Below are 27,875 nucleotides of genomic sequence, written 5' to 3'. Positions count from 1 at the left end.
AATACAATAGGACAATTACACACGATGACCGTCATATATATTTATACTTTTAATACTCATTTAACTAATCGAGAGATAGACAGAGAAAAGAGGCAGAGAGAGAGTTTATAGCGAAGCAAACCACACGATTTCTGATTGGTCGAAATTAGCCCACTGACAAGTAAATCGCACCCACACATTCACTCAAGCAGACTAGCACACACTTGCTTAACGTTGTCACGGTATATTGACAACTTCACTCTAGCATGAGTTATTTTAGCCTACGTATAATAGAATACTGCTTCAGTAGTTCACCGAAAATCAATCTAAGTGTTTTACTGGGGTTGTTCGTATGACATGCACTTGACTTGGATTGGTTCATTTCATTATTGGCAAACGGTGCCTTCACGCGGTTGATTATTTCATGATATTTCGTCGTCGTCGTCATCGTCGTTATCTACATATAACTTTTGTTTTAAAGTTTCTTCTTCGTGTGGCTTCTTTGCGGTTGCTCTATGTAGTTGCGACAAGCAATGAAGCATTGTTTCTTATTAGAAAAAACATTAGTTTGAGACGAAGATTTTCTGTTACAAGATTTGATAGATATACTTTCTCTAGCGGCTAATATAAGTCTTCTAATTTGAAAATACCGTTGTTATTCTCGGAGGAAAGAACAGAAACCGACAAATCTATTACATTGTTTTATCTCAATTGTAATTTCAACTGTGACTGTTACTTGGAATAAACGAAATAACACGAGAATTCGAAATAATTGATTGAGGTAAGAATCTTTCTTTTTTTTTTGATAATTTTTTATCTGTGGAATAATTTTCAACAGTTTTTTCTTGGTTAAAACCCTAATGTCTTTTATAATAATTCCTGTCTAAGGATGTCTTTATATTTGAAAAGTTTACGGTTTAAGCAAAAATAAGCACCGTTTTGCAACGTTTAAGTCTCAACCATTTGTAAACTAACTTTTGGTCTTTATGAATAATTGTGAAGTTTAACGTTCGTTGATGATAGCAGGTATGTGTTATACAATATGATATAATTGTTACCCAGTATAGAACAACTGACGTGCCTATAAAATGAATGAAATAATCAGCTGTTTTAAGTTTTACGCGCAAAGGAGAACAAATTGAAAACAAGTCGTTTGTAATTATTGGAATTATTATATGTAGGTATTTTGTATGTATATTAGATCCTCCTGCGAGCAGGAACTCGCGAAGGAGCCTCATTGGCTTAGCAAAGCCACAAGTTGACCGTAGTCAGTCTCTTACATTCATATTTAACGTCCATGGTTATTAATAAACTTAAAAGACGACTTTAGTCATCAGTTGTATATGTTATATAACCCCCATCCGAATTGAAAAAGATAGCTACAAATTGTTCTAGATATCTTCGCATTTATGATATCATTCTAAATTTCTGGAATGCTCCTTTAAGGTTATAACTTGTCGATGAATGACGTCGGGTCGTCAGTGCAGGCCTATGTGTTTAATATTAATATTTTATTTGATATATTCTAATAACTCAACTACGACATGTTCTGTTAACTTCACATTAACAACAAAGAATCATTGGATGTCAGTCAACGTCATTTTACTTGGCATATTTGTAGTACAATGTAAATATGTTATTTGAGTGTTGCTTTTGAGGAACTGACCAAATAGTCTGTGTATTGGACTATATAATCCAGTCACTTTATTTGATGAACCTATATCATAAGGGTTACTGCTCACAAATTAAAGGTGTTTTAGAAAAACATACTGGATTCATAGCAGTGTTGCTTACCAGTGAAAGACACATACACATAATTTTCGTTCTTGAAATCTACCTTATAAGCATATCACCAGAGTCATTAAATAATTTTCAAATGACAATGAAACTTTTGTCAACGGAAGATTGGAAAAATAAAAACCTCCCACCTGTTTTCATTAAAGCGCATCATAAGTAACAGAACAACTAATTATGTGTAATGCACAAGAATAGGAAAACAGATTGGAGAAAGAGTATAGTAACTGAAAATATATCCCGCAAAATTTGTTTTGTAAACATTTCCTTGAGCTAAGTTGAACACACAACGTAGCAATCTTTATTTAAGATATTGATTACCTTTGTAAGTATCCAGTAATTACTAATATTTTGCTAAACCTGGCAGATAATCAACCCAAAACGATGTAATGTTACAAGTAATGAAGCAAGAGGTTCTAGTTGGTCTACTGAGATGCTAAACCGAATTCATAACTGCAAGGAAGTAGAAGTCAATACACACAAGGAGGATTGTGAGGTATCGTTGTGGTCAATTATAAGTAGCACTGTCCCATTAAAACTATAGTCCGTCTGGACAAGTATCGTCCGTGTACCCCGGGCGTTGTTTATAAATTCTCGGTAGTAGCGGTGTGTCGAATGTATTATCTCATATGACAATGACTCCGAAGTTAGTTGTCTTTTGTAATTAAAAATATCGTTAAGTTTCTACTTTCACGCAGACGTTGATTATTCGAACTGTTTGATCTGTTGCATGAGCTGTATGATACTAATTGTAGTATAAAATGATAATGTAGGACATATATACAAAGTAGGGTTCTTTCCCTATAATTTCATTTTCCTATCTGGCTTTCACATGACAGAATCAGTACATCTACGATTTAACGGGTTGATAAAACGCTTGCTAATTTCTTCGAGTTGAAATAACCGAAACGGCCATTTATTCATCAAAATGACACACACACTGAACTGTAATGGCTAGACTTGTTTATTGCGTTAGGCTATCTGACTATCTGATGCACGAATGGATGATAATAGTGATGATGTTTCTCCTCAAATCAATACCACGTGTTATGATCCTTGCTTTAGAAAGATTGAATATTTAAATCGATCAGAAAAACACATGATGGGTTGTAAATGCTACATAACCACGTGTTATGTAGCTCATTGCTGTGTCAAGATATGTGTCTAAAGTAATGTCCAAAATATGACTATTTCTTATAAGAACTGAACACCAGAGAGAAAATGTACAGAGTGCAAGTACAATATATTTATTTATTTTGTAACAGTTTAGGTATATATTTCTTTTTTAATAATATTATATATATATACATTATGTACATATATATAGTCTCTACTTAACGACTTATTTACGTCATTTCTATGCTCGTGAATATTGATTTATAAATACATTTTAAGACACTACAGAAAAATAACACTATCAACATGATGAAATTCAGTTAACCTATAGATTATTTTATCCCATGGGTATATATGTAACATGATAAACATGGTAACACGTTTCTTGTGAGAGGAGAAACATCTTCATAGATCTCATACTAAAATATGTAGCCTTATAGCCACGTGATTACACACACTCTCCACTTCCACTTCCGCCCAACATGGGGTTTACAATTGTGTAGAATGTTGAAAAAATATATGCAAGGAATAGTTTCTACAAGCACTTGCTAGTAAGTCACTAGCTGCTTTAATTGTTGTACTGGACATTATCTCGACTCCATGTTGTTTGGATGATGATTCAACCAAAGAAGATGTCATACATAATAAAGTCTGGATAAACAATTAATTCTGTGATGATTTGTAGCGAACATAAGAAAGTACAATGCATTTAATGATGCGTTACTGAATACCAAGGGTACCGGAGCAGAGCATGATTAACTGCAATAAATCTAAGTTTCTGATTTGCATGATAAAGCAACTATGATATTACGATCAGAGGACATATTAATGAGGAATTAGAAAGATAAAAAAGTGAAATGCCAAGAAAATAAATATCATATCCTTCACTCAAAAAATTCGGTGGGTAAAATTACTATAATGATACGTGAAAAGGACAAGGACAAGGATTAAGACCTTTTTTTCTGTCCCTCTTATGACTCATTTTTATGCCCTTCTATATCTTTCTGATTCGGAAATTCTGTGGTTGGTTTCGTCTGTTAGCTCGTTTGTTTACTCCTTAAGTGATAACTGATTTCCGGTATGGGTGTAGATTTTCTCCCCGTCAGATCATCCTTTCATACTTGCAATTCCTGTATGGGTGGATGCATGAGATAAGGGATTAACCTATATTTCAATTTTAAAATGATTTTATTTTAAAGAAGATTAGATTTGTATGCAAAGTTGAATGATAAAGTCGTATGCATACCATAGCTCTATATGTTTCGGACATTTTCTCCCTATTTGTAGTGAGAATTATAACTAGGCACATTTAAACAGTGTAGGTAGGTGTAGGTAAATAAAGAACTTCATGTCCATACACACTCACCGTTTTGATCGTCTCACTTCCCATTTATTGCCTAACCTCCATTGCAAAAAAAACCTTTGTTTATACTCCTATGCAAAGTTCATCTCATATAAGCCCTTAATTGTGTCCGCAGTAACATTTTGATCAACTTTAATCCTGTTATCCCACTGTCCCATTTTAACTGTGGTTTTCTGCTATTTTCATGGTTTTTAATGTTATAATCATCGTGTCTGTCCCATAATCTCTTAATCAACGTGTCTGTCCCATTTATCTAGATTTGACCTGTTCATCTCAGTTTGTCAATGAAGAAGATACTGTAGGATGGAAACATCACACCCTCTAACATTAACATCAATTACCGTGTTGTTACTTCGATTCTCGGAGATGTAAAGTTCATCAAAACTTCGCTTAAGACAGTCAGAAATGGCGCCGGGATACTAAATAATTGTCTATTCTAGTCATACTACCATAGATTAATTCAAGTAAAGGTCATATCATATTCCCGGCTAGCGTTTAGTAGTATCGAGGATAGCTACGTGAGTTTAATTAAAAAAGTGTTAACCTATTTTAATAATTCATCTTCGTCAACAATTGTCATGCTGTAGATAGGTTAACTTTTTTAGTTAACGCTTTCATCAGAAACCGACGCTTAAAACTCACACAGACCTCAAAAACTTGAATTTTTCGGCAAAACTGTTAAGATAGATCAAAACTGTTATTGTGCACAACTATATTGAACTTGATGGGATTGTACGAATCAATGCAAACATGTCTAACTAGGCCGTTACAGAATAGATCAATCGAACTCGTGTTTTCCAACCCGCTAAACCGGGTAGTTCAAACGAATTGTACATATTTCTAGCCACCCTAAGCGAATAATTCAATCGGTTGCTTGTAATTTCAACCACCTCTAATATAGATAGTTTAAATTATACTCAATTCCAACTAGCATAACAGCGTTTTTCAAACGTTTATTTATATTTCTAATCAGTTTAATTGGTAATTTAAAGCCCTTAGGCATACTCCCAATCAGCTTAATAGGATATGTCAAACAGTTATATATTCCAACGGTTAAGAAGATCAATTAATCGAATACAGCCAGCTAATTTGGAAAGTTCAAACCATCTCAAATATTTACAACCACCTTAAGGGGATAATTGGAATCTTTGTGCATATACCTGCAACCATATATAAGAGATAGATCAACTGACTATTTAGAATCGTATTTAGCTGAAGAAGATAGTTCAACCGAAGGTAAAAACTTAAAAGAAAATAAGTTTTTATAGTTCAAACGATCTTACATATTTCCAACCACCTTAAGAGGATCGTTGGAAGCTTTGTACATATTCCAACCACCTTAAAGAGGATAGTTCAATCGATTGCTTACATTTCAAACCGACGTTATTGCTCAATTGGAAAGAAACATTGCAGTCGTACGCCAAAAAAAGCATCAATTAACAAGTTCACAGCACAGCTCGAGTAAGGAAACGGAACCAACTGTTTATAAGACTAAAATATAAAAGAATTGCTGTTTAACAAAACATGTCGGCAAATATACGGCCCTTCATTTCGATGACACTCTCATCATGAACGTCACAGATTAAAATGTCCTTGTCACATGGAAAGACGATCAACCATGTGACCAAAATGCAGCTAATTAACTCGATATAGGCTTAATAAGGCAGCACTTGACGTGAAAACTGTCATCGTAAGGTGAAATGATGGAGTGTTCAGCCGTGAGTGCATTTTGAAAGTGCATTCAAATTTGATCGTTCGCGTTTCATTGGATGTTATCTCTAAAGAGTTGTGACAACAAAAGTGTAAGAATGTGAATGTTCTATTTATCGATGAAACACAATAGTTCCCTTACTTTATCGTGGACTATTGTATTATTATTATTATACAATACACGAACAGCAATGTTTCTTCCGGTACTACATCACGTGACGGAGCATTTCAGCTGAAGGATACCAACAATCTGTTGACTTTGAATATTCACCAATTTATCAAACAAACACATCATTGTGCCTAAAAGAACAAAACCATGTTTTTTAGCTAATAGACAAAATTAATAGACCATTTTATACTACTTCTTACCCAAGTTAAATTTCAATACCACTTTTAGTTTTATGATGATAAAAAATATAGCTTTTAAGCATTAAGGACACGTCAATCGTAGTTGCTGTGTGCGTATTTTAGTTCACAGCCCATTATGACGTTGCTCACGTTAGTCAAAGCTATAATCAATATATATATATATATATATATATATATATATATATATATATATATATATGTATATATATATATATATATATATATATATATATATATATATATATATATATATATATACCTGTCTTTTGATATTTAAAAAAAATTAGAGTTGGAAATATCTTGAAGCCAGAACATAGATAAGAAAGAAAGGTACCATGTACTCAGAATTATTTACTTATAAGACTAAGACATATCAATGCTGAGACACTGCTCAAGGTGATCTTTCAACACGATTACCCCTTACCCCCACCCACAATAAAAGTCAGATTTAACATTTCCCTGCATGAAATGCATGAGAACACTTAATACCACCTACCTTACGATGACCATCTCAATGTCTTTTAGAATGATAAAATTGTAACCGAGTAAGGTTATAAAGAACCTCTCTTTTTTTGTATCCTAGCATGATAGCCTTCGGCGCAGATACTTTAAAAGTAATAAGGTAATTAGAAATATGTGATTACCGAGGCCCACTCCTAAACCCAATCACAGGCGTTGAAACATTCAACATCTGAAATGAAACTCCCAACTGACAGATACGGTATTTCACCAAAGAAATATGGAGGCACTTTTTTTTGACAATTCTTCTCTTTGACAATTCTGGTGTTATCATACTTGAGAGTACTTGAGGGTACAAACTTCGAATAGCAACAATATATTTAGGCTTCAGCTTCTCTGCCTATAGGCTCAGCCTCATCTTTGAACCCACTTAGTTTCATTAAATACAAAATATCAAAGTGCGACACCGGCGGGCCGCTTGCCGGCCCTCTTGCAAATTTGCTTTGGCCCGCGAAAAGGTTTTCAAAACCCTATTAACCCTCTCATCTAGGAGCTATGTTGTATCCAAGATTAATCAACTGAAGCAAATACTTCGCAGAATGACCAAAGGGAACAGTTATGAATTATAAGGTTTTGAATACAGAGCCTTAGGTTGACTTACTGTACAAGGATATTTCAACATGACAGATGCATAGTGCGAGTGTAGACTTTAAAGATTTTTCGCTCCAGCCCTATATATTGTATCATTTCCGTTTTTGCCATGGACATGTGTGCAACCAAACGTATTGCGGCCGCGGATTAAGCACACATTTTTCGTCTTACCCATCAGATCAATTTCGTGCTGATCCCTGAGCTTATTTAGAGTACTCAGTTATTTTTGAGTATTACATGGCTTGATTGGAATGATACGAAGTCACAAACCAATGGAAAATACAAATTTACAGCAGGAATTTTTGAGTTTGATCGGAAATTTCTCAAAATTTACCGAGTAGGCCTATTACTCAACATAAGTGTGCATTGTATCTAACATATATGATGCACGTTGGTAGTAGATTTTGTATTTCAATGAATGTTTATCATCAAATAGTTATTTTGTCAAAACATTTCGTCGCATGGGACCCTTTTAAACTTGAAAATTTCATAAAGTTAATATATATTGTCTAGCAACTGTTGCCAAATAAGCATACACAACAAGTAAAACGACTGAACTATTAAGTTTACACTATTTTGATTATCAAAAAGATTGAACTATCATACATTCCGCACAATGTAAGAGTATCCGGATGAGTGCATCATAACCGTAAAATGAACTTTAATGCACACAAGTAAAGTGTTTGAGTTCACCCCTGCAAGGCTTACACATAGGCCTATATACTGGGTTGTGCCTAATTTCATCCGGGTTTTGTGCGCTTACTATGTAAAATCTAAAGTACTTTAAAGTACTCTAAAAGTACTTTGAAGAAAAGTGTTCAAAATCAACTAACAAGCTACTGTCACTTTGTGTACTAGTTTCATGGATGTTTTTTTATTTACTATAACTTTAATAAAACACTGTAACAGCAAACTGTTAAGTCTCGCGCACTATTTATTCGGTACGTTATCGAAGTGTACCCACATATTTTCTCAAAAGTTATATCAGTTTCCATTACAATATACGTAACCAAATATGTTGTGTCAATTGTATAGCGTGGTTCGTGAATATGTGTAGGTGGAAATTTTTTGTTGACAGTACACTGAAGCGTGCCTTTACAACAACATCAAAAGTTGGAATCCGTTTCTTGCCCTTTTAAGCATGATCTAAATCAGGTACGTTTCTTTACTTTTTTTCAATAAATTTTCAAGAAAAGGTAAACAGGATTTCCCCATGACAAACAAATTAAATGACTTTAAAATGAGCTTATACTCTCTTCCCCGTGACAGGAGACACACTATATTGTGTTATTTATTCTACGCAAAATTAGAGCAATATAATGGATTTGTGAAGAACAAAGGAGATCTAATTTTGCTTTTAACATCATCACGGTGAAGTACACAAGGCGATGCAACTGTGTGACCTATTTTAGTAAATAAACCACTTTGAATTTCAAAGGAATTAGCCATGCAAATGGACAATCATCTCCATCATTTCGACAGTCATCTTATCTATAGTAATGTAAACTTCATAGCTATACTTGGTTTATGTCCACCAAACATTTGAAAGATAAGCACTTTGATTCATCCTTCCAAAAGTAGAATGAAACTTAAAAATTTTGTGTCCAAAAAATTTAAATTGGGGGCTTTAAGAAATTAGGGCAATTTTCTAACTAATTTCAATGATGTAAAATAAGGGGGTTAAATACGGTTTGTGTGTCATTTGAACAAAAGGGCAACCTTTCAGTGTCGTCATTTCACTTCAGAATGTGACGATAACTCGCTTTCAGACGTTTTCTAACTTTAACTATTCCTGTTTTTCTGGACATCATTTCAAAAGAAGATGAAGAAGATAAACAGAGTAAGAAATAATTCCACCGTGCACACACATAATCATATTAACTGACATACATATATAAAAAATAGAAATGACGTAAGTTTAGTTTCCTGGAAATTTGCGTAAAGCAATCAATTTCACTTGAAGGTTTGTCTTTTGATAAGGATTTTTGTTGTTGAAAATTTGTAGGTCACTTCTAAATTCTAATATACATGTTTTAATTCACTTTCAAGGATTACAAGACCTTCATTTCACTACAATTCTTAAAGCATGTTATATTTGTGTCATGTAAATTTAAAATGAAAATGAAATAGTTACGAACCATGGACTGTCACGACATATTATAATCTCATTTATACTGTCTATCAAAATTTAGTTTAATGACCCATTTTTAACCATGAATACGTTAAAAAAAAAGAACCCATTGTTTTAAATCCTTATATGATTGAATGGGATTGTATATAGATGACAAAAACTATCATGTAACTTGAATTAAAAACATATCTGTCTCTCAATTCAACCTCGGGAATGTAATTATTTGAAAAGCTGAATGGGAATTGGAACAAACAAATTTTGACACGTTTGATCAATCTTTATGACAAGAAAAGATACGTAATAATTTTCATATAAGCATTTTCAAATATAAATCTTCAGATTGAATGCTTTTCCCCACATAAATTGACGATTTAAACTGCACCAGTTTTTAAAATGAAAACGACATTCCTCTTTGAGAGGCTTATATAGATGAATCACATCTTTGATTGCCTTTCTTATCTTTGCAATGAATGTTTTCTCGTTTGATATAGTTATCCGATTGTTATCATTTTCTCATTATAAATTTAATCTTACTCTCATGCTAAAAATATGATTGCATCTTACTCAATAACAATTTAAACTTTGACAGATGGTGACAGCCAGTGTCAAAATATGACGTTTCCATTCGCGTTATATATAATAACGAGTGGAAAGGTAGGGGGAATTTTGTTTTTGATCTTGGTATAAGAGATTGAAAGATTATGTTTTTAGTGTTTGGAAAGACACGAGACGTTATGATGGTATTTGTTAAGACGCATACTTACAACTGTGAAGGTTAAATCAAGAATATGTAGCCCTCTGGCAAGTATTTCGAGAATCACAAGGACTAAACGGGCTCCTTAAAGTATAACTAGCAATCGAAGAGAAAGAGAAAGAGAGAGGGGGAAAAAAATCACATTTTGATTATATCATAATTCAAAAAATATGGCTGTTACTCTGCTGATTTCACAATGTAAACTCGGAAACAGCGATTGTCACATAAGTTGGAATAAATTGTGCAAATGTTTGATGTTTGAAAACTTGTAACTATTTTCACTATATATTTAGTAAATTTGGTATCGCTAGAATACGTTATAGTATCTTTAAGGATTAAGAATACATCTTTCAGAACCGAGTTGTTGTTCGTGACAGTTACTGTGATGAGCTGGAGTGATTTCTTGAGAGTTTACAAGTATTAGCGTTCCTCACAGCTGACACGTGTGACATGCGCAGAAGACATATCGTAAACTAGTATGAATAAGTAGCATATAAAGTTATATACTTCATTCAAAGCAGATGATTTATTTCCCTTATATGGTCAAATTACATAATCATCTATCAGGTTCTATATAGAGAACATGAAAGCTCACGTTTCCCATATACTAAAATTCAAAACTTTTGGAGAACAAAGCAATAACTTGTTTTTCCAGACTAAAGAAATAACATATACAGTGCAATATTTACCTAAAATGAGCTGACTCCTAATTTCCCATAAATAACTGTGCACTTAACTTATGATGATTGAACTTACCAAAGCGATTTAATACTTAATATGTATATATATCTTTACTAAACTAGACCTATAAGGAAATTTGTCTGTTTCCTTTTATTAAATTAAAAATGTCCGTTTTAACAAACTCTCATTTCCATTCGTTCTAATGTACATGTTAAACTCTTAGATGCTGTTTACCTTCTCCGGGGGAACTCTGCCACCCGCCACCACCCCTCACTCTCCGGAGGTGTCCCCCTTCTTTCCCACATATACACCCACCCCCCAATTGTAAAGCTTAATGTGAAATGTAACTACTTCTTCCCACCGTCAGAAACTTTAAATGAAATTTTGTTCTATATAAAATTAATAGAATTCTTGCTATGAATGGAAAATGACCAAAACTTATATACACTTCACTCGACTTGAAACAAAAATCGTTCATCGTATTCCATCGAGCCTCTAAAAATGGTAAAAGGAACTATTAAAAAATGTTGTAGCTGAAATCCCTTAATGTAGATTATGATCTTCCGTTATGGGTGTTTGAGCCGAATTGTAGTCTGATCTAGCCTACTTTAGAGGTAATTTAAACCGAGATCGATCGTTCCTTATTAGGCTTAATTGATTTTGGGCAGAATTAAAGTTTAAAACGTTAAAGATGACGAAATTGCGGAGAATTAATGGCAACCACTTCAGTAGCGAAATTGGGAAGAAACCTTTCAAAGGATCTACTTCTCTGGTTAGATATGTAAAGGGTATTTACAGCGTTGTCGTGCCAAATCTAAAAAGGGCAATTTGTCTACATCATGAATTTCCTGGTACGGGTAATTTGGTACATTACGTCTCTCTCGTTTTGTTTTAAATATCCAGTGACATATATATGCGGTGATTATAGTGCTCCACGGCTCGCGTCACATCACGTAATACACAAGTGGCCTATAGTCTATAGAGAGAAGAATGGAAAGCAAAAAACTACGTGCATTACGTGTCTTACCCTTAATCGTTTGAAAATAACTTTTTGAACTAAACAAGATACAATTGCAAGTAAATTTATATCATTTTTTTGTACATAAAGTTGAAAGAGAAAAGACACTATTGGGGAGTATTGGTTACTCTTAATGGTAAAGTTCTTTGTCTAACACAAATTTATTCAATACATTGGTGTGCGGGGGGGGGGGGGGGGGGCGAACGTATTGTTTATGTTATCCGTTGTTAACATTATAAGATGACAGTTCATTATCACTGACATTTCCAAAAAAAAAAAATCACTGACATTTCTTTTGAGACTGAGATACTTGTTATCTAGACGAATTAATATCGATCCAAGTGATCAGTCTATGTAAATTGTAAACCGAACCACGTACATTCTCTCAATGACGTCTCTCCACAGATGGGCTCGGAGTGGGTGGTGGGGTGGTTTGGAGTGGAGTAGACGGAGGCGGGGTTTAATTGAAGGGAAGGGAAATTGATTGGAGGGAATGGAAGGTTGGGCGACATGTTCATGTCATTCACTGGAACGATAATGAATTGATTAGATTTCCGGAAGAATGTACTTTTCCTTTCGGGCTCTGGTTTTGTTCACGAATACAGAGAGTTTGTATAATTTTTATCAGTTCAACAGATATTAATCTGTAATACGTTTCCCAGTCTTAAAGGCATAATATAATCACAACGAGTAGTACATATAGAAGTGTTCCAATAAACCATGTAATGGTTTATTACCTAAAGTTGGTCAGAAGCATCCATTACCGGTACAACAAAAAAACAACCGAAACCATATCCGATTGATGCGCCATTAGATTGATTGGTTCGCATTAATGTCCTGCAATTCAATTTAGGTTGTAACAAGTTAAAAGGCTTTCAGATTCTTAGTCGATCATTTGCTTAACAGGTTAAATGTATTGTTTTTATTTATCTATTATGCTATCCTGTATCAGAGGCCTGTATCAGGTGGTCATAATCGCGTGGGCTCACTGATGTATATGTACGCCTCCCAAGGGCGTAGGAACCGGGGGGGGGGGGGGGGCTGGGGGGCGCCAGCCCCCCCAGTGAAAAATGTGGGGGGCGGAAGTATCATTCCGCCCCCCCGCTCCGCAGGTCAGAAAACCCCTTTTTCATTTCCAAATGAGAAAAAAATCTCATTTGGAACACCAAATTGCATCTAAGGCCAGGTGAAAATACAAAATTAAGTTTACAAAATGGAGTGGGTGTTGAAGTGTGCTATATTGCACCAAATTGCATCTGAGGCCACCTGGAAATGCAAAAATTTCCAAAGGGGAGGGGAACACCCCTCCCCTTAGACCCCTCCCCTAGGCCGGCCATCAGTCTTCAGCCCCCCCACTCAAAAGTACCTTCCTACGCCACTGACGCCTCCGACCAAAAAAAACAAAAAGGAATCCGGCCTTTTAAGTCAAATGAAGAAGTCTAACAAGAAGGATGATACGACATATGACCTAAATAATAATAATAATACGATAATAACATATTTATGCTCTGAGTCCGAAACGTGTGTCGCTGAGGGGTGTGAGGCAAACGATACAAAATAAGTAATTTAACGGTTACTTACGCCGACACACATGGTGAAATATTAAATTTAGGTCCATAATTATGAACAGTTTACAACAAAGCCTAATAAATGAAAACAAATCAATCAATACTAAACGAAAGAATAAATAAGGAAAATAAAGAGGAAGTTAAGATGGCCCCATTCCTTCTTATATAACAATCTTTTGATACAAAATGCAGCTCATATGACTAATTTGATTGAACTCTGCTATACTCCAATCAAGACACGAAACTATGTCAGAATCGAGAATCGTTTTTTAAGCAGGTCGGAGTTCCACTCCATCCGTAAGAGTGAACTCGTTACTCACCAACGGCGAGTTTTTTATTTGCTGTTATGTAAGTAAATGAGTGACAGCACTTAACCTGAACCCCTATCTTTGTAATTAAAGTCTCATCTACGTAAGATTTGGTTAACTGAATGGGCGAAGGAACCAACTCTTGCTCAAGCTATTTTGTCATCTACTGTCAAGGCTTAGAGTTAGCCAATGGCAAAATATTTTGTATTTGGTTAAATGAGGTGATGAAGAATTGTGGTTGTCGCATGTGGGAGAACATGAAATAAGCTACCAGGCCGCCCGGCCACATAGCTAACCCCGTTGTGCTGACTAGAAAGTTACTCATTTAATGCATGCAAATTATATAATATTGCAGTTTGTATGAAGATGTATTGTGTTCAAAAGGCACCTTTCTTTTGTCATGTCTTTACAAGTTTTTCTAACATTTAGAGATGTCGAAGATCAGAAAGGTAGAATAATAAGCCTTTTTTAATGACAACCAAAAATCGTTTCAAATTTCTATAAACTCGGAAATAAACGTTATGACTTATTCCGAGTGACAAAGATACATGAATAGAATAAAGCAGACTTGAGATCGTAAAGATCCAAGATTTCGTATATAGGTCGTTATACTTGCTCCAAACCTGCAAACAGAATACTGAGTAACACAAATCATATGATTACCTAGCTAGCATTTATAGTCCAACCAGATCCCAACACCTCTACGTACAAACATGAACAAACATGAACAATATCTAAACATCAGTGGGAGATGTTCTGTATTGAATATCAGAGGGATAAGATACATAGGACTAAAAGTAGCACATATTAATCCACCTTTATGAATGAAGGCCTCCTGAACTGATCGAAGGTGACCGCCTTTGCTATACTCTGACAATATGCATATGGCTAGCACATTTTTTCTTTAAGATTAATTTGAAACAAATTTATATCTAAAATTATCATTACGAACCAGCTCGAGGTCGCAAACTTTGTATTTATAAATTTCACTTAGTGACGGAAGTCAGTCGTTATGAGTATCCGTTTCGAATTTTCAGCAGACTTAACTTTTATTTTATGGGCGATCTTCAAATACATAATAAAAAAAAGGGGCTCGGAATGCTTTTCTTACAACGCGTATTCCAAGATGTCAAATCAAGTTCCTATGAAGTGAAAGTTTGTTCATTTGGACCGGATGTTATAAACGCCAATTGAATTTAACCTTCAGATCACCTGAAATTTTAGAAAATTAAGTTCAACACGGAAGGACGAATAAACAGATGTTTTTACACAGATATAACCCCAAGCATTTCCAAATAATCACATGGATATGTATAGGTGTTTGCATTCCATTTACATTCTCGGATTCAATACCTTCAAGGACGTTGATTTTATGGAAAGAGAAACACCAAAAACTACGGTATATGTTGATATATATATATATATATATATATATATATATAAGGCCCATCCTTGCATTCCCATGTCACACGTCTACCCTCATGCAAAGCACATGAGTCATGTGCCAGAGGTTGTGCTCATCAATTAACTTCGGGCCATAGGCAGGCCGGGACACCCAGAGTCACACTGAATAGACTACTATACCACCACCCCCACTGTGCCATTCTTGGTTCCCAAATCCAACTGAAACTTCCAGGCTACTGGCCTACGCTAAGTGCATATACGTCATTAATTTAGTTATGAGAGTACCTCAATTCCAGACTTGTTAAGATCACCTTTTTTAACGTGAATATTTAATGAGATTGTCTCTAAAATAATAAATATAACATTTCGCCTCTGTCTCATGCATGCTTCATATTTTGGTTTTTCGATAAAACAATTATGGATTTCAATACAAAATGTAAAGAACCAATGATTTCAAAAATTAGACGACAAAAATATCATACATGAATCAATTAATTTATGATTCAATTATAAACAAGCTATATACAATAAAGACAAAAGCACATGAATCCTTTATAGCAGAGAGTGTTCATCGATAGCAAAGCCTCATATAAGGTTAGGTATATATGATATAGCTTGTTGTTTGATAAAGCCTTTTATTGTCAATTAAAAATTCATAAACATCATATTTGTTAATATAAATACATATAGATCACCCAATTGATCTTTTTTTCAAGGGCTTGATGACGTAAAACAGTTCATATAGCATCCTATCAATTAATTTGCTTCATTACTAATTCCACCGCTAATTGGTGTTTATGTTAGAGGTTGTGCTGCTGCTAACGAATTTAATTGACTGCAGATAATTTGGAAAACAAAATCGTCCTACGTAAAGAAGTATCTACATTATATCTATTTGACAGAGAATGCATTGCTAAGTCCAGTAATATTTCATGAACTTGTCTGTAACGTTATTAAGAGGTATAATTTCAATTCATTAACATACAGTTTTGACCTTAGTGTTTGGAGTATTGTTGGAAGGCCAGTGTTGTTTATAATTTTCATCTCTTTATTGACTCATTAACTTTTATACAAATAGACATGATCATTGAGTGAGTTCTTTAGTGTTACAATACAACTCAATCATTGCCTAATAATTGTTTCCATATAGTACACAAAATTTTCAATACACTGTGCAACTGCAAAGAAGACAAAACGTATAGTAATACTATATAAAGATCGCTACGTGCAAAACGTTGAGAAGCAAAACATTACGAAGACGAAATACTAAACAGGAAACCAAGCAAGCAATGAGTCCCTGTAAACAGGGCGCTAACTGAAAATTAAATCCTTCTGACTAGAAACAGTTCCTAAATCGTGAAGGCCAGTGTAGTAAATAATCTGTCATATATACCATGCGTGATACTCAATACATCATGAATACAAGAAAGATAAAACACTGTAAACGGAAAAGAAGAAAAAAGAAAGAACAGTGCAACAAGAAATGAAGTGTGAGATAGTCGTTCATGTTTATTTATAATATTATGATTTTTTTACATCGCGATTTTGTGTTTTTGTAATATGAAGACAGATAACCTGCCTGTCCCTCTTCCGTTTAGCTTCATCAACTAGTTAAAGGTCAATTGCTGGGCAATGTATCGTCCGACTTAAGTCATACCCTCTACCAACAAACTATAACGAATGGGGACCGTTACGGGTTACAGTTACCGTTTACGAGTCTTCCTGGACATTATTGCTGTTGCGAAGGAAATACGACCAAATCAGTCGCTTTAACGAGTTATCGCTTTTCTCGTCCCCAAATGGAAAGGATTGTTTCTCATCCTCCTTGAAATGTCACAAAAAAAAGATAAAAAACTACAAAAAAATCAAGGATGGTTTATGTGCTCCTCGAAACGGTTATACATCATACTAATTCCCCAAACCGACACTTAGACACGTATTATTCCTGTTGAAGTCAGTCCCTAAAGTACTTTAGCTTTAAAAGTGACCTCAAAGAAACGAATTTATTCCCCGATCTACTTTGTACCATCGACCAATCGACATTTGGTAAACAAATTTTATTCAACTGTTCAGTCTCTTCAGGATGTTTTTTTATTTTTTGTCTCACTTTGTTATATATATATATATAAATATATGCATATATATATTGCCTTCGCGCCAAACGTGGTATAACATTCGTCATAGTCTTGAAGTCTCCCAGTCTTGTGAATGCAAGAACATCTTCACAACTCTGCATAAGTCAGCATTCATGCTTGCATATGATCAGAGGGACTGATACCTTTAAGGGGTAAATTTATGCCTGCCCCCCCACTCGACAAAAGTGGATATATTATATTAGACCATTAACACGACCTCCACACGGGTCCTGATTACTTAGATTTTACAATCGTCAAGCCCCTCATGCTTCTCTCATGCATATAACATAATGCATACGGTACGCAAATACAATATAATACAGTGTTATACAGTACACTGCAATGTTTACAATACAATAAAGTGTTAAACAATACTAAACAATGTTATACGATACGACGCAAGGGCGGCGGAACCGGGGGGGCACAGGGGGCACGTGCCCCCCCACTTTTCCTCAGGTTAAAAATGTGCCCTTTTTCTACATAAAAATTGAGGTGTCTCAAGTTAGCAAGAGGCCAGGGAACCAGAATGAACACTCGGGAAGGGCCGTTTCCGGCCATCTGAGGGGTTTGTAAAACCAAAAATTTTCTTCTACGCTCCGCGCCAACCGATGGTGGCGCTCCGCTCAGATAGTCGTGCATACAACTTTGCAAATCAGGGCTACGCCCCTGACTTTTAATGAATTTCTGTGGGTCAAACTCAAAGCTATTTCGAATGGAAAAAAAATTGGTTAAGATATTAACAAGAAATAAACTCTAATTCGGAAGATTCCTACATTAGCAACTAGCATGATTTCACCTCATTTTGTCTCAAAAGAAAACTTGTTCCTTGTTTCCCAATTTGCACATTGGATATTGCAGTGCTAGTATGCATATTTTCCTTGAGGGGGGGGGGGGGGGCGGGACGTTGATGGAGTGATGTGTATACGCAAATAAGTTAATACAATAAGAGTTATCAAGGGTACTAAATATAAGGCTGCATCAGTCCAATCGAATTTCTGCAAAGTGCCCTTTGATGTCGGTGCCCCCCCAGATTAAAAGTGCTTCCGCCGCCCTTGATACGACGGTATACAGTACAATGTTACACAATACAATGGTATACAATACAACATCATACATTGTAATACAATACACTACAGTACAATACAGTACAGTACAATGCAATACAATACAACACCGATAATATGTCAGTTGCAAAAGAGAGATGTAAATATTTTCCCCCATTATTTTGTCCCACTGGCAATGGATTATTATTCTAGTTCTTACCGAATATAGATGATGTTAACTCCTTTCAATGAAAATTTTATTCTTTGTTTTTGCCATACGATAGCTAACCCCTCAGGAATTTCAAATATTATACCACTTCTGCAGCGGTTTTGTGACATATTTTTTATGGTATTTTGTTGAAAACTGACACGGCATTCCAGAGTGAATACTATATTAACCGAGTGCTCTTGATGACCCAAATTTATGACGCAGATACCTGAATATGGCATCAACCATACAGAATCACTAAACAGTTGGTTTTCTTCGTAAGGATGCGTATATTGAATTCGTTACTGAGCTATTTAAACATGTACGCGGGCCGCAGAATTGACGAATATCTGTAACAATTACAACCTTGTAAAGAACACTGGCTAAGGGCCTTATTGAAAGAGTAGTGTTAAAATTAGAACAAATTTTTATGATAAAGTATACCGTAATAAATTTGGACTATTCTGTCGTTCGGATATCCGGGATTTCAAATGACCTTAGGTGAAATCGCAGCAAATGGAATGAAAACATAATACTTATGTACAAATGATCAACCTTAAACCATAGATTATTATTGTGACTAAATATTGCTAACCAATGAGACTTTCAAACTGCAATATAGACTATACGCTTTCAGAACGCATAAAAGTAATGGACAAATGTTCTAATTTTGGAATTATGACAAATCATAGACCCAAATAATTTTTTTTACATTTAACACTGTGGCTAAATAATATCATTCACCCCTTTCACCAAATATACCTGTCCTTTATTAACGAAATATCCCCCCTTCCCAATAAGACGTATTGTAATTAGGATATGGCTACCTTCTCGTTAATTGAAACGTATCCATTGTTAGGATTAGAAAACGTTTAAATATATCTGTTCCAGCAGACCAACGCCGTTTGATTTTTAAATCGATTCTCTCGTCCTGTAAACATTTTTAATTATATATGTATTCCCCTATAGTTTGTGATGATTCATTCGATACACATTAAAAATACTGATGGTGGGAACGTATATGTGGATATCTTTGGCCCAAGGTTTACTAGTCCTTTCATGAGCATGCTTCACCGATGTATACATTACATACGTGTCATGCACTAAAAGAAAAGAAATTAAATTAAAATAAATTAAGTAGAAGTAGAAGTTTAAGCTTTTGACCTTCTTTGAGACATTTGTTCATTCTTAAAGCCGTTTGACAGTTTTATCTCGATGGTCACTTCTTTAAGTCTCAAGTTCAAATGCATTTGATCTCTGTTTTTGTCAATCTATTAGAAGAAAGACCGTAACTAAAATCTCTTACTTTGTGTATTTGATCCTGACTGAAGTACTCTAAACGTCTTCCTATCTTGGAATCTAAAACTTTCAATTAACGAATTATACTTAATTTACATACAAGAGATGCGGTTAATTTCAATAATAAATGGAATAGATACGCCTAAAAGAAGGATCGTTTTCAGTTTATGGTAAATTGTGCAAAGGTAGATTTGATCATTCAGATGCGAGTTTACATGAATATTCTGATGGGACAATCGACCTACTTATATTAACAAAATTGGGTGATGATTGTTTTACAGCATCTTATGAGTTGATTATGATATATTTGTTATTTCATTGTTGTTTTTGCGTCCGGCAAAATGCGGAAATTTGTTTTGTAATTGCAACGGTACATTCACAGTTATTGACTGGGAGTACAGCTTCAAGACAAGAAAAAGAAAGGTATAAAAAACCCCAACCAAAACTAAGACGAACAAATAATTCACAAAGAGGACTTACCCGTAATTAAATGGAATATATCTCCGAGTCCTAGTGTACTACTAGGTCCAAGAAGCAAGCTCCCGAAAAGTGTTCACCTTTTATGTACGTATATTTTAATAATACATGTTAGAAAGGATACATCGATTTGTCTCGAACATATTTGAATGCCTTGGTGTGGTTCCAGGGGGTTTGTACTCCCCGGATTTTTCAAAGCAATCTTCTGGAAGTTCTTGACGTCCAAACTATTCCCAGATATTGCTGAGAGTTCAATGAGATCATTAACTGTGTCAATGAGATAAAAATCCTTCAGGGTAGCAAGATAATACAAAATGAAATTGAGAATGAGTCTTGAGTTAACCATTAGTTTTGTTATTCTAGCATCGCAATATATCGAATTAATGACATTAAAATGACTGCAAAAACTCACATGCATCTATTAATTCGTTTACGTGTGACGCTGAGACTAGGATCAGTGAACATTTCTCCCGATACCTCTCTTGGTTAATTGGTTCATTATGAAAAAAAGAAAGAAAGAAATATTGTGCCATTTCGGTCAGATCGTGACACATACATGGTAATGTTTGTTGTCAGAGTTACAGACCTGAACATATTAGCTCGCTATCAAGATTAATTGTTACAATTATAGGTCATTATAGTCCAATATGATATTTTGACAAGATGGCAAATAGTCCCGGAATATTCCTGGTGTCAACGTTGACCGTTAAAAGAAAGTTTTCTGCATTAGTTGGCTAAAACCGCATCTGATCAGAGAACGGTTAATGGTAACGATTTCTTAAAATCTGATGACCATTTCATACATCGGTCAACGTCATAGTGACAAAGTGGGTGCCGTCATTGTTTTAAATGTTTTGACCACATCTTTGTTTAACACTATATGATGTACAAATCAATTACCTCCAAAGAAGATAGTATTCTTAAAAAAAGAATTGCATTTTGAGGAAATCATGAATTCAAAGCATAGATAACAGATGATCGAACATTATGCACTGTAAAAAAATTGTATGTATGTATTTTAGATCCTCCTGCAAGCATGGGAACTCGCGAAGAAGCCATCATTGACAAGCTTTTTTCATTGGCTTATCAAAGCTGCAAGCTGACCGAAGTCAGTCTCTTAGATTCATATTTAACGTCCATGATTATGAATTGTCAATTGTCGACAACTCTGTAACTGGACGACATACATTAATCTTTGAGTGACTCGAACCCGGGACCTTATGATTGAAAGGCTCCGGCGTTAACCAGTGAGCTAACACGCCTGAAATTTACAGTGAAAATTACAGTGAAAAATCAACATCAAAATTATGAAAGGAAAAGAACGTTCGTCAAGGACACTATCCTGATGACATCACAGGCCAAAATGTTCCAATGTAATCTATTTTCTATTCGTAATTAGCAACGACGGTTACAATAATTTTATACGGACTTATTCATGAGTATGTGTTTGTTGCATGGATGATTGCATGAGATAAATGGTTAATGGATACATGAGATTAAGCTATCAAATTACATTTTGGAAAACAAGACTGTACATTGAGGAATGAGTTGCGTGCTGAACATGAATGTACCAGCGGTTTTCCCCTTTTTTGAAGGGTGGATTGCATTTGTCCTTGTATATATCCTGGCTGAAAAGCCAATTTAAACGAAATCTGCAGCAAGGGCAAACATTTACTTAGACTAGATAACCGAACTCATGTTTTCAGCACCCTACTTTTATTGATGCGTTTTAAAGGAAAATGCTACTAAAAATTTCCACCAAACAAAGTTGAACTTTGAAAGTACCGTTCACTCTCAATGTAGACTATATACCGGTACCTCATATTTACTCTGTCTTTCAACAACGTATTGCGTAAAATTGCGGTCATGGACAGAAGTTCGTTCCCGTTCGTCTTGTCCAGCAATTTCTCACCCAAAGGTGTGTGATCGACTTCAACGATGGAGTTTCTGAGTGGTTTTGTGTAAGTTCTAGCACGCCTAGAGTTTGAAATATGTCTTTCGTTGACACTTCTTCCCTATTCACACAAGGCGTGAACGACCTTAAGACAAACTATATACTATATACTGTGTAAAGTTCATAAAGGCAAAGACAATACCTCCACGAGTAAAACCTAATATACCGATACTCAAAGAACAACGCTTTGATAGGGAATTATAAAAGGAACATAATAGGGAACATTGTAGGGACCACCTCCTCACTTGGTAAAATGATAATAATCACCCTTCTGTACACTTGCTACCTTGACATGAAGCAGAAGTTTGTTGCTTTGCAGGATAGATGTATCTCGGCTAAAGGTAACCTTTTCAGATGTTTGACCTTTTTTTTTGTGCAAAGATAATAGCAAGTGTGCAAAACGGTACATATTTCAGATTTTAAAGATAGATATATCGATTAGAGGACCATTTACGTCACGTGACATGAGTTTCGTCATCTAGAATTCATAACTGACCATACTATCCATGGTCAGGAATGAAGGTTTAATCTCGCAAAACAACATATATCACCTTTAAACAACCATATCTAGAGTTAAGAAACAAAACTATGGAGAGATGAAATATGTCCGCCCAGGATGCTTCACCTGATGCAGTAGAATGATGATATTGATTGTTTGGAGAAGGGTGTGAAAATTACAGTGAAAAATCAACATCAATATTATGAAAGGAAAAGAACGTTCGTCAAGGACACTATCCTGATGACATCACAGGCCAAAATGTTCCAATGTAATCTATTTTCTATTCGTAATTAGCAACGACGGTTACAATAATTTTATACGGACTTATTCATGAGTATGTGTTTGTTGCATGGACGATTGCATGAGATAACTGGTTAATGGATACATGAGATTAAGCTATCAAATTACATTTTGGAAAACATGACTAAAAGGTAAAGGGAAATTTTGACTGTACATTGAGGAATGAGTTGCGTGCTGAACATGAATGTACCAGCGGTTTTCTTTTTTTGGAGGGGGATTGCATTTGTCCTTGTATATATCCTGGCTGAATAGTCAATTTATACGAAATCTACAGCAAGGGCACACATTTAACCTAGATAACCGAAGTCATGTATTCAGCACCATACTTTCATTGATGCGTTTTAAAGGAAAATGCTACTAAAAATTTCCACCAAAAAGAGTTGAACTTTGAAAGTACCGTTCTTTCTCAGTGTAGACTAGATACCGGTACCTCATATTTACTCTGTCTTTCAACAACGTATTGAATGAAATTGCGGTCATGGACAGAAGTTCGTTCCCGTTCGTCTTGTCCAGCAATTTCTCACCCAAAGGTGTGTGATCAACTTCAACGATGGAATTTCTGAGTGGTTTTGAATAAATTCTAGCACGCCTAGAGTTTGAAATATGTCTTTCGTTGACACTTCTTACCTATTCACACAAGGCGTGAACGACATTAAGACAAACTATACTATATACTATGTAAAGTTCATAAAGGCAAAAGACACTACCTCCACGAGTAAACCTAATATACCGATACTCAAAGAACAACGCTTTGATAGGGAATTATAAAAGGAACATAATAGGGAACATTGTAGGGACCACCTCCTCACTTGGTAAAATGATAATAATCACCCTTCTGTACACTTGCTACCTTGACATGAAGCAGAAGTTTGTTGCTTTGCAGGATAGATGTATCTCGGCTAAAGGTAACCTTTTCAGATGTTTGACCTTTTTTTTGTGCAAAGATAATAGCAAGTGTGCAAAACGGTACATATTTCAGATTTTAAAGATAGATATATCGATTAGAGGACCATTTACGTCACGTGACATGAGTTTCGTCATCTAGAATTCATAACTGACCATACTATCCATGGTCAGGAATGAAGGTTTAATCTCGCAAAACAACATATATCACCTTTAAACAACCATATCTAGAGTTAAGAAACAAAACTATGGAGAGATGAAATATGTCCGCCCAGGATGCTTCACCTGATGCAGTAGAATGATGATATTGATTGTTTGGAGAAGGGTGTGGAAATTAACTTAATCGAGACTTTGAATTGGGATTTAACAAGACAAAAATAACGTTATGTATTAAAGCATACTTACTACTTAGCTTACTTTGGTACATAGTCGTAAAACTTATGATATGATTTAACATTTTTGAGATCGGTTATGCCTGGGCTCCTTACATGTATTTCTTAAGCAACCATCATAAAAATAAATGCCTCCAACCCCCCCCCCCCCCACCCATCCCTCCGTTCGAAAAGTTTCTTCCGACTTTGATGTTACTACCCAACATGTACAGCATGTAACATGTAGAGTGAATTAAACATCGTTCACTGTAACTAAACTGTTTACAGTGGCTTTTATATGGTTGTATACTTGATTTCTACTTTCAAGCACAATACGTTACCGAGATTGTACGAATATAACACAGACAAGTGTCAAAAGCATGTATGATATAACGTGTACTTTTGTGAACTTGTTAAAACACGATGGTATCAGGTATGCACGCATATTATCACAAAGCAGTGTCAATAGGATAGAATCTAAACTTTACGTTTTGTTAACTTATTAATTCATTATCACAAATTGGTCATGCCTGTAAACTCCATTCACTACTAGATAAAGGGCAGAAGAGTTTATAAGTGAGCCTGGGTCAGGTATTCTAAAGATATCGGTGAGTAATTACAAGATCTTAACCGTGGCGGTTTTAAGTATTATGAATAATCAGTTGTTTGCTTCTCATCAATATATTGTTGACCTTCACTGGATGATCACAGTATAAACACGATTTAAAGGTCTTAACCTTGGATGTGTGACCTAAATATAAGACAACTTTGTATTCTGAATATGCCTCAACATGCACCTTTGCAAGTTTACCATTTACAGGTTTTTATTTCTACGTGAGTACCCCCAGATCCTCTTAAATTGGAGTCCGCTCCAACGACCCCTTAGCTACACCGCTTGATATTTAAAATACTGCATATCGTGTCTGATGTCTATGTGGGAAACTGGTAACTTGAAATAAACACAAAAGTAATTATCCTACAATTATATACAGTAATCAGTCATAGACTTTTAGTTCGACCTTAATGTTGCAAATTGCCTAAGGAATGCAAAGTTATCTCTTACTTTCATCCATTCAACATCGCGGGAAGGACAAACTCATTATTTTCTAGAATTCATATAACAACATGTGTCAACCTTCGCATTGGGTCTGACGATAGACCTTACAACGGTAATAGGATTTACTGAGTTTCACGCCGGTTTGTTTAGCATAAGATAACTCAATATTGGCTCAATGGTGCAATGGTGATAGAAATAAAAAGTGGAATAAAATAAAAAAATAAAAAAGAGTGCAGAACCAGTTAGGCCTAACACAACAGCTTCTAATCTCCAACTGTCGATCGATTTCGTCGACGTTAAAATGATTAATTTCTCAAAGTCTTAATTTCCACAAGTAAGTCTTCCTTATAAGTTTCTTTGTGGATATTCGCAGTCTTCTCTAACTTGAAGGATTTGTGTTACTCAGTCAATGAAATTAACTACCGGTAACTCGTTAAATGTTCGATAGACTTTATAATGCGTGTGCCCAATAGTTAGGGCTACTATATGGTAGTGCTACTATTAATATACTTATGCGCAGGCCGAAATCTTTAAAGAACTGAAACTTTACGCTGAACGGTTTCTTTAAGTGCGCGCATGACATCACGATTACACTTTATATAAAGAAACACATGTTATAAAGTTACATGTTATAAAGTAAAACAGAAACAAAAAAACGAATTGAATTAACGTTCTATTTCTGATATAATTGGACTGAAGGGTTTGAGACCTTAACAATCGTATCGAGTCGAAATTCCTGCAATCGCAAATTAAACCACTGACTTTATTAAGCAGAGGCTGGAAATCACTATATCAGAAAAATGTTCGCATATGTGTTATTGTTTGATATGAATGACAGTTCGATCAATACTTCACAGATTGTGCGAATTATAGTTCAATTCTATTCTGTCATGCAACGGTCACAAAGCTAGGAATTCGGTTTGAAGCGCTGGTGGTGCCAATAATAGACAAGATGTTTCGATACTATGAGTACAGAGGTATAACAAACACACACACACACACGCACACACACATATATATATATATATATATATATATATATATATATATATATATATATATATATATATATATATATATATATATATATATATATATATATATATATATAAATATATATATATATATATATATATATATATATATATATATATATATATATATAAATATTATATTATATTATTATAATTAAAATAATACAATATAATTAGAATTTTCGGTCCCCCTGGGACCTTCGTCAGCATTACGTGGCAGTCGAATGAAAAATACAAAGTGTAACGCAATGAAAGTATGACGCTAGATAATTGTAAGTTGCATTTATGGAATTAGAACCAAATAAACCATAACTATAATGGAAGCGGATTAAGGAGCAAAGAACGGATTACATATGTTTGTAAAACTGATAGTTGTGAAGCGGTCCCAAATATTCATTAGGCCGGTGATGTGAGACTTAATACGAAAGATCCAATCGATTTCTTTCATTTACGTTCAGTAGTGGATTTTAAGTTCGAGACAATTCAAATACATACCCTCTCATCAAATCCTTTCATCAAATCCTTTTATGAGCTCTATCAAACAGGAATTTGCTGTATTCCAAGATCAGTCTGTAGGAGAATCGTTTAAGGTACCCCCTCTTCCTTCCATGCTAGCATTTCGTCAACCCCCCAACCTTAGATTTCACTTACTGTATGCATGACCAAGCTTACTAACTGACTATACAATATTATTCACGTCGAGTTGCAATTAAATCTTCAAAAGTATGTTGCCATCACTCCACTGCATGAGAAGGTCAAAATATATATTGTAAATTGATTCGATTAGTAACAAATTACTGAGACCCCCGGAGAATAACGAATTCGTCAGACAGTGTGTTGATTCAGATTAAGTTAAGGCCTATCTGGTCCACCTGAATGAAGTATAGTAGGATAGAACTTTGTATGTTTATTAAAGCATCACAGATGGGGGAATTTGCATCCGGAAACTCACCTCGAGGTCTTTTTGTATTCGTCAGTCAGAATAATTTTAGTACTATCAAATATTGTGGTCAATATACCACATTTTTCTGTCATGTCCAATTTCCTTTGAAAGAATATGCAAATCACGCAAGCGTGCAAAACCCGGGGCTACATAACCTACTCATTATACAGTCACCTATCTTCCTTAGATATTTATTCATAAACGGCATTAAAATTGCCAAGGACAAAGGTACTAACTGAACATTTTCATCAAAATGACAATCTGAAAGTAGATTTTCGTTCCATTTTATCTCAAGCTAAATCACCAGTAAAACCTTTATTTTTTATAAAACCTTTATTTTGTCTCCG

The 27,875-nt window shown here is 34.9% G+C and overlaps 1 protein-coding gene across 2 annotated transcripts in view; it reads left to right on the top strand.

Annotated features, from left to right (window-relative positions):
• The first annotated feature begins 213 nt into the window (after positions 1-213).
• The window catches only part of LOC139966701 (uncharacterized), a 47,020-nt gene continuing 19,358 nt past the window's right edge, over positions 214-27,875 (top strand). Inside the window, exon 1 of one of the 2 annotated variants that reach the window (XM_071969989.1) lies at positions 214-760. The gene's annotated coding sequence lies outside the window, so the exon portion shown is untranslated. Of the gene's footprint in view, positions 761-8,479; positions 8,597-27,875 lie in introns of those variants that run through there. The other variant, XM_071969990.1, reaches the window with a different exon arrangement.

Source organism: Apostichopus japonicus, chromosome 4 (genome assembly GCF_037975245.1).
Source record: "Apostichopus japonicus isolate 1M-3 chromosome 4, ASM3797524v1, whole genome shotgun sequence".
Taxonomy (NCBI): Eukaryota; Metazoa; Echinodermata; class Holothuroidea; order Aspidochirotida; family Stichopodidae; genus Apostichopus; species Apostichopus japonicus.
The sequence above is the reverse complement of the archived record's forward strand: the minus strand, read 5'-3'. Positions and strand labels throughout refer to the sequence as shown.